The sequence below is a fragment of the Symphalangus syndactylus genome, chromosome 22 (genome assembly GCF_028878055.3).
Source record: "Symphalangus syndactylus isolate Jambi chromosome 22, NHGRI_mSymSyn1-v2.1_pri, whole genome shotgun sequence".
NCBI classification, from domain to species: domain Eukaryota; kingdom Metazoa; phylum Chordata; class Mammalia; order Primates; family Hylobatidae; genus Symphalangus; species Symphalangus syndactylus.
The window spans coordinates 51,438,426-51,455,672 of NC_072444.2; the positions used below are offsets into that span (position 1 = coordinate 51,438,426).

The window sequence follows — 17,247 nt, forward strand, 5'->3', positions numbered from 1 at the left end:
CCCCACTGTCCTTGCTACGTCTCAAGTACTGTTAGGTTTATTTTCCAGAGTTGCAGCGATAGGGAAAAGGCAGTCTCTACCACACAGCTCGGCCTCACCGAACCAAGGAAAGGCCAAATAGATGGGCTTATAGAAAGCCTGGGAGACCCCTGGCGTTTCATAGAGCCTGGACAGGACAGTGTGGAAGAAACCACACTTTGGGCTGTGTTTGATTGAAATAGGCTAGGTACTCTTTATTTGATCAGAAGTCCAGCAACCATTAGAGAACGTGGAGGAGGTCTATGTACTCAGAAATGGTCTGTCACCCCAAGACAAGGCAGACCTCTAAGCTAGCTTGAAGCTGTTGCTTACAGCACCCCAGGAGCTGTGGCAGCGGTGGCATTTCTTGGAGTGCCCCATGCTTCCCATAATGTCCTCTCCTTCAATCAGGGCAATCCAAGTCAGCCAGAGTTGACTGCCAGGGGGAGCAGAGCTCTCCAGGGTAATTCTATGTCCTATGCAGTGCTGGGGGCAGGTTATCGGGTCCCCTCGCAGCAGTAGGAAGTCAAGTGCCTCCTCTCAAGTGACCCAGCCACTCCCTGCATTTCTGATTTTTTTGCACCCCCTCCCTTCTCCTTAAGCCACCAGCCAGCTTCATCTTCAACTCTGTACATCTCTTCTCTACCCCATACCTTCTGAGCCCTCACCCCATCACAGCCCTCCTGCCTCGAGGCTGGCCCTGCCTCTTATCCTTTTAGCTTCTGGTCTCCCTGCCAACAGCCCATCCCCTCTCATTTTCCAGTTCATAGTCCCAGGAGAACACAGTTGTAATCTGGTTTGAGCAGAGCTGCTAGACCAGCTGGGCTCTACCTTCTGGGCAGGACCCATCCGAACCCATCTATCTGTGGACTTCTCCAATAATGACAGGCTTCCCTACCTGCCCAGTGTCTGTCTTCCTTGGAGATTCAGAGTCCTATGAAGGCAGAGACCAAGTCCATTTGCGTCTCCAGTGTATCCCAGAGTGTTGAATGGACCAAAGGCTCAACAAATATTTGTTGGTGTGAAGCGAAATAACCCTTTTTTTCAGTAGCAATTTTGGGGATATGACATAACTCACATGTGGCTTTTAAAATTATGCCCAAAACATTTTTATTTGGCTTTAAAATTCATTATCTTTAAAAAAATCTGTGAAATATTTCAAATATAAAGAAAAATGTAAAGAACAATAAAATAACAACCCCTTTATCTACTACTGAGCTCTAACAAATCTTTTGCTTTGGGTATATCAGCATTATGTTTTTAAAGAAATAAAACATTACAAAAGAGTTGAAGCTCCCTGTAGCTCCTTCCCCAATTGTCTCCCTCTTCCTCCCTGCTTTAAGATAGTCAGTTTTATCAACCTTTATTCTGGAGAAAATTGAAATCTGTTCCAAACTATGAACATGCATGTCTCTAATTTATTCAGGTTTAATTTTATGTCCTCAATCAAATTTTATAAGTGACCCCTACCCTGTATTCACTGTTCTACCATTCTCATGCATTCTAGTAATATTACTACTTACATATGTATGCATAAAAATATGTGGTATGTATAAAATATATAGTATGTTGTTTATTTTTTAACAATATTGCTCTGAAACTTGCTATTTTTGCTCAAACTACATTTTTGAGATTTATCCACGGATATATGTAAAGGTCTGTTCATTCATTTTAACGAGTGAAGAGTATTCCATTATATGATTATACCACACTTTATTCAGCCACTCTCCTGTTGATGGGCATTTAGGTTGTTTGCATTTTTTCACTATTGCAATGTGGCAGTGAAGATCCTACTGCATGACTCCATATGCACCTGCAGTAGAGCTACTTTAGGAATAACCCCAAATGGGATTTCTGGTTAGTAGCAAAGTAAAAATATTGAATTTACTAGATAAGACTAAAATATTTTTCAAAGCCCTTTACCAATTTACACTTTTACTAGCAGAATAGGAGAGTTTCTGTTGCTTACCAACATTTAGGATTCTCAGGCATTTTAACTTCTGTCAACCTGATGGAGGTGAAATGGCATCTCATTTCACTTTCATTCTCATTCTTTTGAGGTTGAGTTTCTATTCCTGTGTATTCATTTGGGTTCCCTCTCCTATGAATTGCCTGTGCATATCCTTTGCCCATTTCTCTATTCATTGGTTTTGTTCTCTTATTCATTTGTAAATTTTTTTTTTTTTTTTAAGACAGAGTCTCACTTTGTCACCCAGTCTGGGGTGCAGTGGCATAATCATAGCTCACTGCAGCCTTGATGTTCTGGGCTCAAGTGATCCTCCCCCCAGTAGCTGGGACCACAGGTGTGCATCACCATACCTAGCTAGTTGTTAAATTTTTTGTAGAGATGAGTTCCCACTATGTTGCCCAGGCTTGTCTCAAACTCCTGAGCTCAAGCGACCCTCTTGCCTTGGCCTCCGAAAGTGCTGGGATTACATGTATGAGCCACCATGCCTGGCATCGTTTGTAAATTCTAATATTAATTTAGTTAATTATATGCATTGCAAGTATCTTTTCCAAGCCATAGTTTATTTTCTGATTTATTTATGGTTTTTTGTTGGACAGAAATTTTTAATTTTAAGGTAGTCAGTTTTATCAATCATTGTTTTGGAGAAAATTGAAATCTGTTCTAAACTATGAACATGCTATGTCTCTAATTTATTAAGGTTTAATTTTATGTCCTCAATCAAATTTTATAAGTGTCTCCATAGTGACCTTATATATTTTGGTGAAGTTTTTCCCTAGGTGTTTTGGTATATTTGGGTTGCTGTCATAGAATACCATGGACTGGGTGGCTTACGAACAACAGAATTTTATTCCTCACAGTTCTGGAGGCTGGGAAGTCCAAGATTAAGGTGCTGGCAGATTTGGTGTCTGGTGCAGGCCCACTTCCTGGTTCATAGATGACCATCTTTTCACTGTGTCTTCGCATAATGGAAGGGGCTACGGAGCTCTCCAGATCTCTTTTATAAGGACACTAATCCTGTTCATGAGGGCTTTGCCCTCATGGCCTCATCACCTCCCAAAGGCCCCACCTCCTAATATATCACCTTGGGGGTTAGATTTAAACACATACATTTTGAGGGGGAAACAAACATTCAGACCATAGCACCAGCTATCTTATAGCTTCTGTGTCATAGTGAATGGAATGTTTGTCTTTTATAATTCATTATTACTAGTGTGCTGCAAAGCTACTTTTAGATTTTTTTTTTTTTTTTGAGATGGAGTCTCGCTCTGTCGCCCAGGCTGGAGTGCAGTGGCGCAATCTCGGCTCAGTGCAAGCTGCGCCTCCCGGGTTCATGCCATTCTCCTGCCTCAGCCTCTCCGAGTAGCTGGGACTACAGGCGCCCGCCACCACGCCTGGCTAATTTTTTGTATTTTTAGTAGAGACGGGGTTTCACCGTGGTCTCGATCTCCTGACCTCGTGATCCGCCCGCCTCGGCCTCCCAAAGTGCTGGGATTACAAGCGTGAGCCACCGCGCCCGGCCAGCTACTTTTAGATTTTGATCTAAAACCCTGCTAAAGTCTTTTATGAGTTGTAAAAGTTTATCTGTAGATTTCCTTAGATTTTCTATGTAGAAAATTATACAATCTAGGTCAGGCACAGTGGCTTGTGCCTATAATCCCAGTGTGAGTCATAAAATCTAAAAAAAAAGAGACTATTTCCTATTTAGTTTTCCAAATCTTATAACTCATATATTTTTTTCTGATCATTGCATTGATGACTTCTAGTATAATACTGAATGGAAGTGAAGAGAGCATCTTTTTCTTATTTTGACTTTATTGGAAATACTTTAATTTTTACCACTAAGAATGATGTTTCTAGAAAGTTTCTGGTAGCCTTTATCAGGTCAAGGAAATTTTCTTCTATTTCTAAGCTTTTTTTTCCACTTAATCATGAATGAGTCTTCTTTTTGTTAAAATTTGCTGGGTATACATACCTCTTCCATTCCTTCATTTTCAAACTTTCTGAAAAGTTTTATTTTAGGTGTGTCTCCAGAAGGCAGGATATAGCTGGATTAAAGAATATTTAGCAGGTGGGATAATCTTTTCCTTTTAATAGGTGAGTTTAATCTGTTTTCATTTGTTACAATTAATAATAGATATATTTGAACTTATTTCTACCACCTTGTTTTGTGTTTTCTAAAAAACATCTTTGCTTCATTTTTGTTCTTTTGCCTCTTGCTGGACTGATTGCTTTTATATTTCTACGTTTTTTCCTCCTATGACTTGGCAGCTATAGATTGCATTTCTATAACTTTAATTATTACTCTAAATTTTTAAAAGATATGTCTTATTGACGGCTGGGTGTTGTGGCTCACGCCTGTAATCCAAGCACTTTGGGAGGCCAAGGCGGGCAGACCACTTGAGCTCAGGACTTCAACACCAGCCTGGGCAATGTAGCAAAACCCCATCTCTACAAAAAATACAAAAATTAGCTGGGCACAGTTGCATGTGCCTGTAGTCCCAGCTGCTCGGGAGGCCGAGATGGGCTGATGGCTGGAGCCTGGAATGCAGAGGTTCCAGTGAGCCGAGATCGCATCACTGCACTCCAGCCTGGGTGATAGAGCACAGGCCCTGTCAAAAGAAAGAAAAAAAAAGATATGTCTTACTTATTGAAAATTCCCAACAAAGTCTAAACATATCTAGTATTTCTACCCTCCCAAATACAGTGTGGTCAGCCCTACCTGCCTATTGAAGACTCTGTCTTACCCCTCCATTTTGTATATGCTATGTTGAGTTGTAGTTTTAGCTTAAACAACAAAAAGTACTGACTTTTAAAAATGGTTAATTAGTTAAATTTACCAACATATGTAATTAATTTTGGTGTTTGCCATTCTCCTTTGATTCCCATGGCTACTTTCTGAATATGTTTTTCTTCTTGCTGGCATATGCCTTTTAAAATTTTCTTTTAGTGAGGACTGTGTGTGGGAAATTCTTATGTAAATAAACTTATTTTTTATTTTCTTCCTTGGGAAAAATTTTAGGTTGACTGTTTATTTTCCCTTGGCATTTTGAAAATATTTACTCCACATCTTTCCTTAATCGTTTGTTGCTGATGAAGAACTATTGTCATTTTTTTGTAGATTATCACTCTTTTCTCTCTGGCAGCTTTTTAAGGTTTCTCTTTTTTTTCTTATTTATTTATTTATTTATTTTTTATAGAGATGAGATCTCATTTTGTTGCCCAGGCTGGTCTCAAACTCCTGGGTTCAAGTGATTCTCCTGCCTTGGCCTCCCAGAGTGCTGGAATTACAGGCAAGATTTCTCTTTATTCTTGATGCTCTGCAGCTTGACTCTTATGTGTCTAGGTAGAAATTTATCTTTATCCTGCTAGATATTCATATTTGAATGCACTTATCAAATCTTCATAATTATCTTTAATTCTGAAAAGCTTGGTATGATTCTGTACCATTCCCTCCACTCTCTCCTGACAGAACTCTAATTTATTAGACACATATATCTTGGAGCTTTTCAGTCTAGCTTCCATACTCCCTAATTTCCCTTCATGTAAAATGTAACCTCTATGTACTGTATACTGGGTGAATTCCTGTATTATTACTATCTTCCAATCTATTAGTCTTTTCTTCAACTGTGTCCATTGTAGAGTTCATTCAGTCTATTGAGATTTAAGTTTTCGGTGTCTATATTTTGAATTTTTAAGATTTCTAATTGATTCTTTTTATCTATCTGATCTTTAAAAAAATTTCCACCTATTTTTGTTTCATAATTTCTTGATATTTTAAAATGGAAGTTTGCCTCAATCATCTCATTGAGAATCTAAAATGGAAGTTTGCCTCAATCATCTCATTGAGAATCCTAAGTGTATCTATTTTAAAGTTTTATTAAACTGTTTTTAATAATTCATTTCATTCAATTATATTCTGATTGTTGGGTTTTGGCTTTCTTAGCACAAGATTTATTCACGTATTTTGGAAGTTGGATTTGCAGGCTCATTTTGAGTAAAAGGATTTAATCTATATTCAATTTTATAATTGCATATTGGGGCTCCTGCCAGTCAGCTATTTTAGTGCTACAGTGAACTCAGTCACTGGGCCAGCAGGTAACGTGGCTCACCTCTGCACCACAAGCTGGTTAGTACTGTCCTTTACACTGTCCGCTGTCCACAACCAGGGACAAGGCCCCAGGCCCAGGCAACAGGTCAGCAGAGGGTTTCCAGCTTCCTCTCATGGGTAGTGCAAAGGTGGGGCAGCTCATCTCTTCTCCTGGCTGCAGGCCAGATGTGGATCTCCTGAATCAGTGAGACACTTGCGGTCTCCTTTACCCCATGGAGTGGTCTCCAACACTGCCTGACTACTTCAAAACCTGGAGCCTGCAAGCCTGTGGCTCCACCCTGCAACCCACTCAGCATTTCTATGCTGTTCCTGCTCTGTGGAGTTGTTCAGCTTGTTTCTGAGCCTGAGTGTGTCTTTTTGGAGGTCTCTTTTTATATTTTGTTTGTCACTAACTAGTAATTTCACACAAAAAAGATTCATTGCAGTGTGAGCACACTGCTTCATCCTGACCAGATGTCTCTAAAGGTACTTTTGGGAGATCTACACTTCTACACTCTGAATGCAGAGATCCTAATGTCAGGCAGTGCCCTGTTTCTAATTTGCACTGATATTTGTTTTTAAAACATTGTTCCTTAGCTATGACATCTCTTTGAGAGGAGCGTAGCTGTACTGTGAGCACATGAGATCCCCAATAGGGTATAGGCCTGCATCAGACTTTATATACTCATGTTCAGGGGGCCCTAGGTTTCTGATAAAAATTCTGAATAAGGGTCACCGTACAGAGTGTGGACTTCAGTCAACGGTAAAATGAAAACTTCATAGGATTTTCTACCAAACTCACAAATCCTGTCTTAAATCAGGCTCTGTTAGAGGTATGCAGTCAATCTTCACTCTGTGAGATGTTTCCTAATTCTGAAAAACAGAATATATGAAGGTAAGGCAATTCATCCTAATAGGTGCTCAGGTCCCACTGTCAGCTGCTCTACCAGCACTGGGTAGATAAAACTAACATTATGAGTTAGTTACACATGCGTGTGAGGTATTTCTGCCCCTCAGAACCTAAGTAGGCGTTGGGTAATGCGCAATGTGAAGTGTTAAACGGCCCAAATATGGTCTTTGAAGATGAGGCCAGTCGACTCACATAGCCACACAGGCTGTGTTGCCCTAAGTCAGTAACCCAGGGATCTGCTCAAAGCTGTCCCAGCAAAGCGAAGTCTGACACTCAGGGCTCCTCTGCTAAAAGCTGCATGTTTGCATTTTCCTGAATTGAAACAAACAAAAATTCCTGGGGCTTTTCCCATTTGTTACATATACTCAGTTTTCAATTAATTTCACAGCTCTGATAAGTCCCATAGAAAACGTGTCAGGGTATTTGTTTAATAATAATTATTTGAAGCCAAGTTCCTGATGCATTAGCCAGTCTGGAAAAACAAACAGTTCCTTAAGGGCACGAAATTCCAAGTTCCATAATTCAGAAGCAGATATAGTGGTGCAAGTAGTACAATTTTCAGTGGAATTGCTGAACTTTTGCTTTCACTACTGCTGTGCATATTATGCATGTTAAATTAGTTTGCATGGCCACCATAATCATAAATCAAAGACAGTCCAGATGAATTTGAGTCAAAAGGAATTTGGGCTAATATGAAGATTATTTAGAAGTTTTTCATATTTAAAGAGACAGAATCCTATTAGAGTCTGGGTGGAATTTTACATTTTAAACCAAATTCTCGTTAAATACCATTAAATCTGATATATAATGAAGAAACATATATATATATATAAAATATATATATATCATGCCTGTTATTTCTCAGAAGCAAATAGGATACTGAATTAGAGTTCTTCTGTAACTTATAGGAATCAGGCAACTAAAATATTAAGGCAAGTAGATGTTAGTGCTTTTGGAAGTAACTACAACTTTTATCCCTGTTACCTCATTATTTAAACATTTTATCAATTATGCTAAGGCTATACATAAAATATATTAAGTACTTTAAAATAATTATCCCCTATTTGAATAAAATTGAACTCAAACCTTTTAAATAGTAGACTTTTATATTACAATCATGTGGAAATTTTATGCCTATTAGAAGAGAGCAAAACTTGCCTTACATAAAGTAAATATAATAAAATGACTTAATAGAAATTCAAATTTCTTTCTTGTCCTTTCTCTAGAACAAATGATCTTGAACTTACTTTAACATAAAATCAAATATACCGTCTAATTAAAAATATACTCTCTAACTAAAAAATCCAGATATCTAGAGAGGAGAGTGAACAGGCCACTTTACCATAATAGGATTTGGCTTCTTTTCTGGAAAAAGAAGGTTAACTGGCCTCATGCTAACTTTTTCCATCATGATTAGACTCAGAGGGCACAATAAATTAACCATTAGTTATTACACTTGTATGAAATTTGAGGGAAACATCAAGATAAAAGAAAGCCTTCCCACAGAGATGTATGGATAAGGTAAACTATAACATAGACAGTAACATGTGGTGGTATCAATACCAAGTGAAGCTTGGAATTAATAGGCCCAGTGATCTCATTTTAGGGTTAAGTCAATTTAGTAGGACTTTTCCATTATCAACTGCTTATTGATATGAGAATCATTCACAGATCAAAGGATGTGGACAACAATGATATATTGTGTGCCATTCTTTCCCCTCCGAAGGTAGAGAAGACTCACGAAATAATCCAGAGCCTGGGCAAGCTTTGGGGTTACATGTTGTGGCAGGTTTCAAATAAGTCTACAAACTCTTCAACACTCTTTCCACTTAGAGGTGGAGTCTATGTGTTCTTCCCTGATTCTGGGCTCTAGGATTACTTAACTAATAGAATACAGTGGAAATGATGCTGTACTTGTTTGTTAAGGCCAAGGCCTAAGCAACTGGTATCTTCCATTTCTCTTGGGATGTTCATTCTAGAGCCTTGTCGCCATGTTGTAAGGAAGCCCAAGTAGCCTGTGGAGAGACCTATCAGGACAGAACCAGACTTCCAGCCCTCAGGCCATCTGAGCTCCCAGATAATAGCCAGTATTTGAGTGGACCATCTTGAGAGTGGGTCTTTCAGCTCCCCGTAGAGCAGCCCTAGCTGGCTGTGCATGGAGCAGAGAGGAGCACTCCCCACCAGGCCATGCCTCAGTTGTAGATCCATGAGTAAAATAAATGACTGTTGTTATAATATATTAAGCTACTACCTTCAGGGTGGTTTTTATACAGAAAAAGGACAGCAAAGAACATTCTCTTTCCTGCTTCATTTCTCCTTCAGCAAATGATTATCTTACCCCATTTCTGGATGCCATCTTAATTTGGCAATCTTAAAGTCTTTGTTTTGGTACTATCTCTTAATATGTACCAGCTGTTGTGCTTACATGTCATCTAACTCTCTTAACAACCCTATGAGGTAAGTACTATTATTATCCTCATTTTATAGATACATAAACTGATCTATAGAGAGGTCCAAGGTCACATGGTTAATAAATTGTGAAGTGGAGTTTTCAAGCCAGGTCTCTAGAACCTGAGCTCTTACCTGCTGTACTACAGCCCCTCTCGTAGGTCTCTAATATTACACAAAAGCTCCTGGCATTGCATTGTTTGCATTGCAGTCCCCTTCCCTCCTGCTGCTCTCTTTGAAACTGATCCCTCTGTGCCTTGTTTGTTAAGCTTTTTAGAGGGCATTTCTTCTAATTAGCTACCATCAAAAAAGACTATAACATCCCGCTATGGACGTTTGTGTCTCCTCAAAATTCATATGTGGAAGCCCCAGTTCCCATGATGGAGGTGGGGACTTAGGAAGGTGATTTGGTTTAGATGAGGTCATGAGGGTGGCACCCCCTGATGGGATTAGTGTCCTTTTAGGAAGAGGAAGGGACTGGAGCCCCTCCCCACCACCCCGTGTGGGGAAAGCCAGAAGAGGACCCCCACCAGAGCTCAGCCATGCTGGCCCCTGATCTCACAATTCTCAGTCTAGATATGTGAGAAATGACTGTTCTTTAAGCCTCCCAGTTTATGGGAATTTGCTATAGCAGCAGGAGCTGAGACAAATGCCAAGACCTTTTATAAAATGTTACTAACCTCCTCTCAAGGACCGGCATACACATAGAGAGAAGGAAGAAAGTCAGAGAACTCACCAGTTATTTTCATTTAAGCTTTAGATATAAATTGCTATATTCAGAATGTGATCAACAAAAACAGAAGGAAATAAGGCACAATATTAGCTGTCTGATTAAACCCTAATCCCCAAAGAAACGGGCAACAATTTGAAGAGCTATAAAGAGCTGAGGGTAAAATAGGTTTCAACTTTCAAATAACGCTCTTTTATCTAAGATAATTTATGTTCTTTTGAACTTTCCTATGTTGCTTATCTTATTTGCAAAGACACAATCAATCTCACTGGGATTGGGGCCTCAGACCAGAAGTACGGTAGACCCACAAACTTTAATGATATAGTAAAATAAACAGAAATTTACATAAAGAAACGTTTAAGTAACAAGCATTTACTTATTTTTCACACCTAGAGAATTAAACGCCACCCTCATTTTAGATTAAACTTAGACCAATATTAGAGGTAAAGGGAATCAAATAGCAAACTAACGCAGGAACAGAAAACCAAATGCCACATGTTCTGACTTATGAGAGCTGAATGAGGAGAACACATGAACACATAGAGGTGAACAACACACACTGGGGCCTACTGGAGTGTGGAGGGTGAAAGGAGGGAGAGGGGCAGAAAAAATAACTACTGGGTATTAGGTACTAGGCATAGTACCTGGGTAATGAAATGATCTGTATAATAAATCCCCGTGAAATGGGTTTACCTATGTAACAAATATGTGCATGTATCCCCGAACCTAAAATAAAAGTTGAAGGAAAAGAAATGAAGTTAAAGTTCCCAAATAAAACTTTAGTTTAAGGTTTAAAGAAAAAAGTGGGTGGAATGAAAGAGTCAAGGGGGCTTGATGGTTTCTCTCCCGGCCTGACCTTTGACTTCCTAGCCCTTAGTTCAGTTCCCTCTTCAACCTGACTTAGTCCCACCTATTGGTAAAGCTGCTCCCACCCCTCCACCTTCACCTCTGTCCCAGCAGTTTAAGAAAAGAAAGAATTCTGAAGACACTAGGGAACAAATTGAATTAAATAAGGCCACCTCTTCATACTTGGTAAAGGAAGTGAAGGCATTTCTTTGGAAGCTGGATGGGAACTGAATTCAGAACAAGTTAGAGGTGACAAGATGACATGATAGCTGTCATCTGTAGAGATCATATGTACCCTATTCATATTTCAAAAACACAGGTTTTTAAAATAATTGTGGTAAAATATATATAATATAAAATGTACTATTTTAACCGTTTTAAATGTACTATTCAGTGGCATTAAGTACAGCCATGCTGTTGTGAAACTATAACCACTGTCTGCCCACAAAACTTTTTCATCTTGCAAAACTGAAATACTATGTTCATTAAACACCAACTCCCCATTCTGCTTCCCCACCACCCCAGGCAACCACCATTTTATTTTCTGTCTCTATGAATTTGACTACTCTAAATACTTCATACGAGTGAAATTGTACAGTATAAAATACCAATTAAAAAATTAAATATTAACTGCACTTAAGATGAAAGTATTAATATAATTAACACATTTGACAATAGCTCTTTGCACCTCACCAGAGTTGCAGATAACATGGAGGAAGGTGGGGTGAGGAAGGAGATTCAGGAGGGCCGACTGGAGGTGGGAGCAGGGCCTGTGGCTGGGGCCCGAGAACAGGGCGAGCTGGCAGCAGGAGCAAAAGCCATGGTCGAGCGGAGGGAGGCAGCTAAGATGGACGTGAAGGGACATGAAAAGCATCCTGCAGACTAATTTCTCTTTTTGTTGAGAAAACTATACCATTTATTGGGGAAAGATAAGAGGACACACTAAAAACTGCTGCTAGCCTTTTCTCTTAGAGTAGGCGGCAGAAGAAACCACACACTGACCATCTTCAAACCACACTTCCTCAGAGCTAGATGACCCATAATAACGTTTGGCCTGAAACGGCCAGCAGGATCCCCAGCTGCCAGTTTACTGGTCCCAATACCTTACCCACCAGCAATAATTAAAACAAGAAGCTCACTTGGTGCTGGAGTAATAAATCCATTTTTAAAAAACAAAGCAATTTAAATTCAAATACTTGTGGTTTTGAAATTGCAGTATATAAGAATCTGGGGTGAGAAATCTGGGGCAGATTTAATTAAAAAATTATTTAAGAAATTACAGTCATAGTTCAGTGAATGGGTTGGTAGTTACTGTATTCTAAATATTTTGACAAACATTACATAATCACATGCTAGAAACTACATTAAAAATGCATGTATGTGAGTGTGTGTGTGTGTGTGTGCATACATGTGTGTGCAGATACTACAAACCTGGGCTGCTGCTGCAGCAGCAGTGGCCAAAGGTGGCTACTTGTGCAGTGTTCAGGTGTCAGGTCTGACAGCTGTATTAACCAGGCAAGGAGGAAGAGAACCCAGAAAGCACTCTCAATGTAGGGGTGTCTCTCCAGGGCCAAAAACCATCCACAACTGTCACCCTTGCTCCTTCCAGGAATGTATTGTGGCACAGACTCTGAAATTCCCTATGTTATATTCTTAAATATTCATGGGAATTCATCCGTGAACACTTTTTCTTTTTTTTTCATATTGGTAATCTGTGCTTATTTATTTGAATTATTTTTTAATTTTTCACCATTCACATGGTTCAAAACTCCCTTCTGCACTTGCCCAATCACCTAGTGCCCCTATCCAGAGACAAATAGTGTTATCAGTTTCTTAAGTATCATTCCAGACATTTTTCAATGCACATACAAGCAAATTTTTAGGATTTTTATGGCTTTATCTTTTTTGTTTTTTTTTTATTTTATTTTGTTATTATATTTTAATTTTTAGGGTGCATGTGCACAACGTGCAGGTTTGTTACATATGTATCCATGTGCCATGTTGGTGTGCTGCATCCATTAACTCGTCATTTAGCATTAGGTATACCTCCTAATGCTATCCCTCCCCCCTCCCCCCACCCCACAACAGTCCCCGGAGTGTGGTGTTCCCCTTCCTGTGTCCATGTGTTCTCATTGTTCAATTCCCACCTATGAGTGAGAACATGTGGTGTTTGGTTTTTTGTCCTTGAAATAGTTTACTGAGAATGATGATTTCCAGTTTCATCCATGTCCCTACAAAGGACATGAACTCATCATTTTTTATGGCTGCATAGTATTCCATGGTGTATATGTGCCACATTTTCTTAATCCAGTCTATCGTTGTTGGACATTTGGGTTGGTTCCAAGTATTTGCTATTGTGAATAGTGCCACAATAAACATACGTGTGCATGTGTCTTTATAGCAGCACGATTTATAGTCCTTTGGGTATATACCCAGTAATGGGATGGCTGGGTCAAATGGTATTTCTAGTTCTAGATGCCTGAGGAATCGCCACACTGACTTCCGCAATGGTTGAGCTAGTTTACAGTCCCACCAACAGTGTAAAAGCGTTCCTATTTCTCCACATCCTCTCCAGCACCTGTTGTTTCCTGACTTTTTAATGATAGCCATTCTAACTGGTGTGAGATGGTATCTCATTGTGGTTTTGATTTGCATTTCTCTGATGGCCAGTGATGATGAGCATTTTTGCATGTGTTTTTTGGCTGCATAAATGTCTTCTTTTGAGAAGTGTCTGTTTATGTCCTTCGCCCACTTTTTGATGGAGTTGTTTGTTTTTTTCTTGTAAAATTGTTTGAGTTCATTGTAGATTCTGGATATTAGCCCTTTGTCAGATGAGTAGGTTGCAAAAATTTTCTCCCATTTTGTAGGTTGCCTGTTCACTCTGATGGTAGTTTCTTTTGCTGTGCAGAAGCTCTTTAGTTTAATTAGATCCATTTGTCAATTTTGGCTTTTGTTGTCATTGCTTTTGGTGTTTTAGACATGAAGTCCTTGCCCATGCCTATGTCCTGAATGGTAATGCCTAGGTTTTCTTTTAGGGTTTTTATGGTTTTACATCTAAGATATAAGTCTTTAATCCATCTTGAATTAATTTTTGTATAAGGTGTAAAGAAGGGATCCAGTTTCAGCTTTCTACATATGGCTAGCCAGTTTTCCCAGCACCATTTATTAAACAGGGAATCCTTTCCCCATTGCTTATTTTTGTCAGGTTTGTCAAAGATCAGATAGTTGTAGATATGTGGCGTTATTTCTGAGGGCTCTGTTCTGTTCCATTGATCTATATCTCTATTTTGGTACCAGTACCATGCTGTTTTGGTTACCGTAGCCTTGTAGTATAGTTTGAAGTCAGGTAGCGTGATGCCTCCAGCTTTGTTCTTTTGGCTTAGGATTGACTTGGCAATGTGGGCTCTTTTTTGGTTCCATATGAACTTTAAAGTAGTTTTTTCCAATTCTGTGAAGAAAGTCATTGGTAGCTTGATGGGGATGGCACTGAATCTATAAATTACCTTGGGCAGTATGGCCATTTTCACGATATTGACTCTTCCAACCCATGAGCATGGAATGTTGTTCCATTTGTTTGTATCCTCTTTTATTTCATTGAGCAGTGGTTTGTAGTTCTCCTTGAAGAGGTCCTTCACGTCCCTTGTAAGTTGGATTCCTAGGTATTTTATTCTCTTTGAAGCAATTGTGAATGGTAGTTCACTCATGATTTGGCTCTCTGTTTGTCTGTTATTGATGTATAAGAATGCTTGTGATTTTTGTACATTGATTTTGTATCCTGAGACTTTGCTGAAGTTGCTTATCAGCTTAAGGAGATTTTGGGCTGAGACAATGGGGTTTTCTAGGTATACAATCATGTCATCTGCAAACAGGGACAATTTGACTTCCTCGTTTACTAATTGAATACCCTTTATTTCCTTCTCCTGCCTAATTGCCCTGGCCAGAACTTCCAACACTATATTGAATAGGAGTGGTGAGAGAGGGCATCCCAGTCTTGTGGCAGTTTTCAAAGGGAATGCTTCCAGTTTTTGCCCATTCAGTATGATATTGGCTGTGGGTTTGTCATAGATAGCTCTTATTATTTTGAGATACGTCCCATCAATACCTAATTTATTGAGAGTTTTTAGCATGAAGCGTTGTTGAATTTTGTCAAAGGCCTTTTCTGCATCTATTGAGATAATCATGTGGTTTTTGTCTTTGATTCTGTTTATATGCTGGATTACATTTATTGATTTGCATTATGTTGAACCAGCCTTGGATCCCAGGGATGAAGCCCACTTGATCATGGTGGATAAGCTTTTTTATGTGCTGCTGGATTCCGTTTGCCAGTATTTTATTGAGGATTTTTGCATCAATGTTCATCAAGGATATTGGTCTAAAATTCTCTTTTTTGGTTGTGTCTCTGCCCAGCTTTGGTATCAGGATGATGCTGGCCTCATAAAATGAGTTAGGGAGGATTCCCTCTTTTTCTATTGATTGGAATAGTTTCAGAAGGAATGGTACCAGTTCCTCCTTGTACCTCTGGTAGAATTCGGCTGTGAATCCATCTGGTCCTGGACTCTTTTTGGTTGGTAAGCTATTGATTATTGCCACAATTTCAGAGCCTGTTATTGGTCTATTCAGAGATTCAACTTCTTCCTGGTTTAGTCTTGGGAGGGTGTATGTGTCGAGGAATTTATCCATTTCTTCTAGATTTTCTAGTTTATTTGCATAGAGGTGTTTGTAGTATTCTCTGATGGTAGTTTGTATTTCCGTGGGATCGGTGGTGATATCACCTTTATCATTTTTTATTGTGCCTATTTGATTCTTCTCTCTTTTCTTCATTAGTCTTGCTAGTGGTCTATCAATTTTGTTGATCTTTTCAAAAAACCAGCTCCTGGATTCATTAATTTTTTGAAGGGTTTTTTGTGTCTCTATTTCCTTCAGTTCTGTTCTGATTTTAGTTATTTCTTGCCTTCTGCTAGCTTTTGAATGTGTTTGCTCTTACTTTTCTAGTTCTTTTAATTGTGATGTTAGGGTGTCAATTTTGGATCTTTCCTGCTTTCTCTTGTGGGCATTTAGTGCTATAAATTTCCCTCTACACACTGCTTTGAATGTGTCCCAGAGATTCTGGTATGTTGTGTCTTTGTTCTCGTTGGTTTCAAAGAACATCTTTATTTCTGCCTTCATTTCATTATGTACCCAGTAGTCATTCAGGAGCAGCTTGTTCAGTTTCCATGTAGTTGAGCGGTTTTGAGTGAGTTTCTTAATCCTGAGTTCTAGTTTGATTGCACTGTGGTCTGAGAGACAGCTTGTTATAATTTCTGTTCTTTTACATTTGCTGAGGAGAGCTTTACTTCCAACTACGTGGTCAGTTTTGGAATAGGTGTGGTGTGGTGCTGAAAAAAATGTATATTCTGTTGATTTGGGGTGGAGAGTTCTGTAGATGTCTATTAGGTCTGCCTGGTGCAGAGCTGAGTTCAATTCCTGGGTATCCTTGTTAACTTTCTGTCTTGTTGATCTGTCTCATGTTGACAGTGGGGTGTTAAAGTCTCCCATTATTATTGTGTGGGAGTCTAAGTCTCTTTGTAGGTCACTCAGGACTTGCTTTATGAATCTGGGTGCTCCTGTATTGGGTGCATATATATTTAGGATAGTTAGCTTTTCTTGTTGAATTGATCCCTTTACCACTATGTAATGGCCTTCTTTGTCTCTTTTGATCTTTGTTGGTTTAAAGTCTGTTTTATCAGAGACTAGGATTGCAACCCCTGCCTTTTTTTGTTTTCCATTTGCTTGGTAGATCTGCCTCCATCCTTTTATTTTGAGCCTACGTGTGACTCTGCATGTGAGATGGGTTTCCCGAATACAGCACACTGATAGGTCTTGACTCTTTATCCAATTTGCCAGTCTGTGTCTTTTAATTGGAGCATTTAGTCCATTTACATTTAAAGTTAATATTGTTATGTGTGAATTTGATCCTGTCATTATGATGTTAGCTGGTTATTTTGCTTATTAGTTGATGCAGTTTCTTCCTAGCCTCGATGATCTTTACAATTTGGCATGATTTTGCAGTGGCTGGTACCGGTTGTTCCTTTCCATGTTTAGTGCTTCCTTCAGGAGCTCTTTTAGGGCAGGCCTGGTGGCGACAAAATCTCTCAGCATTTGCTTGTCTGTAAAGGATTTTATTTCTCCTTCATTTATGAAGCTTAGTTTGGCTGGATATGAAATTCTGGGTTGAAAATTCTTTTCCTTAAGAATGTTGA

General features: G+C 39.1%; 1 protein-coding gene across 5 annotated transcripts in view; it reads right to left on the minus strand.

The window, feature by feature from the left end:
* Positions 1 to 17,247, minus strand: part of CFAP221 (cilia and flagella associated protein 221) — a 127,945-nt gene that overhangs the window by 79,402 nt on the left and 31,296 nt on the right. The gene's annotated exons all lie outside the window — the stretch shown is intronic.